The sequence below is a fragment of the Ranitomeya variabilis genome, chromosome 4 (genome assembly GCF_051348905.1).
Source record: "Ranitomeya variabilis isolate aRanVar5 chromosome 4, aRanVar5.hap1, whole genome shotgun sequence".
NCBI lineage: Eukaryota > Metazoa > Chordata > Amphibia > Anura > Dendrobatidae > Ranitomeya > Ranitomeya variabilis.
The window spans coordinates 605904529-605906081 of NC_135235.1; the positions used below are offsets into that span (position 1 = coordinate 605904529).

General features: G+C 47.8%; 1 pseudogene; it reads right to left on the reverse strand.

Annotated features, from left to right (window-relative positions):
• Positions 1 to 521: 521 nt before the first annotated feature.
• On the reverse strand, positions 522 to 702 carry LOC143770784 (U2 spliceosomal RNA; annotated as a pseudogene).
• Positions 703 to 1553: the final 851 nt, after the last annotated feature.

Here is a 1553-nt window from a genome sequence, read left to right on the forward strand (position 1 = left end):
CAAGATCAGCACAGACACCAGCTTTCTTTTTTTTTCAAATACATATAATACACCACATTTAAAAGTCGGTGGTCCACAAGAGGGAGACAATGTTTTACAAAAGAATTCATGCGGTCACAAATGCGGTATGTATGGCAGAACTACTCATTGGATACTTCAATTGAAACGCCACCAAGTACTGACAGCCGGGGCCTAATTTTGTAGATGGCACAGTATATTTGCAACACTGTTACAAAGGCCTAATACAGGCCTACATCTTAACACACCTGTTGCAGCAACCAGTAAAGACAAATTGATTGATTGATTGCATATTGAATGCAATGCAATGTTTGACATACATAGGTGAAAGCAAGGCCAGGCAAGGCACACAAAATGTTGCAATTGGTCAAGACAAATCGAGCAAAATGCTACCTTTGGCCTGAGAAATGTGCTTCTTTGACCCTTAAATGAATTCACATAAAGGGTTAAAAGACAACTTGCGCTGATTTCAATTCAATCTGTTTTTAGAAACCAGATCAGAGAAGGAGTGCACTGTTCCCGGAGATACTGCAATAACGGGTCAATGCGTGGAGTGGACAGAGCAAGCTCTTCTTCCATCTCCCTGTTCTAAAAATCCATTTAATATATGGTCCGCAAATAGGGTATGTATCAGATATTAACCCCTTCCCAACCTGTGACACAGCGTATGCGTCATGAAAGTCGGTGCCAATCCGACCTGTGACGCATATGCTGTGTCACAGAATGATCGCGTCCCTGCAGATCGGGTGAAGGGGTTAACTCCCATTTTACCCGATCTGCAGAGACAGGGGGAGTGGTACTTCAGCCCAGGGGGGGTGGCTTCACCCCCCCATGGCTATGATCGCTCTGATTGGCTGTTGAAAGTGAAACTGCCAATCAGAGCGATTTGTAATATTTCACCTATGAAAATGGTGAAATATTACAATCCAGCCATGGCCGATGCTGCAATAGCATCTGCCATGGCTGGAGACCCCGATCTGCCCCCACCCCACCCCACCCCACCGATCACTTCCCCAGTCGTCCTTTTTGCCCCGATCTCCGTTCCGCTCCCCTCCTCCCTCCTGTCGGCTCCCCCGGTCCTCCTGTCCGCTCCCCAGGTCCTCCGATCCCCCCTCGTGTTCCAATCCCACCCCCCATACTTACCTAGCTCCGATGTCCCTCCCGGTGTCCGGCCGTCTTCTTCATGGGTGCCGCCATCTTGGAAAATGGCGGGCACATGCGCAGTGCGCCCGCCGAATCTGCCAGCCGGCAGATTCGTTCCTGCACATTTTGGTCGCTGTGATAAGTTCTATCACAGCGATCAAAATAAAAAAAATAGTAAATAAATCCCCCCCTTTATCACCCCCATAATAAAATATAGAAAATATAATTATTTTTATTGTTTTTCCATTAGGGTTAGGGGTAGGGGTAGGGTTAGGGGTACGGTTAGGGGTAGGGTTAGGGGTAGGGTTAGGGGTAGGGTTGCACTTAGGGTTGCACTTAGGGCTAGGGTTGCACTTAGGGTTGCACTTAGGGCTTGGGTTGCACTTAGGGTT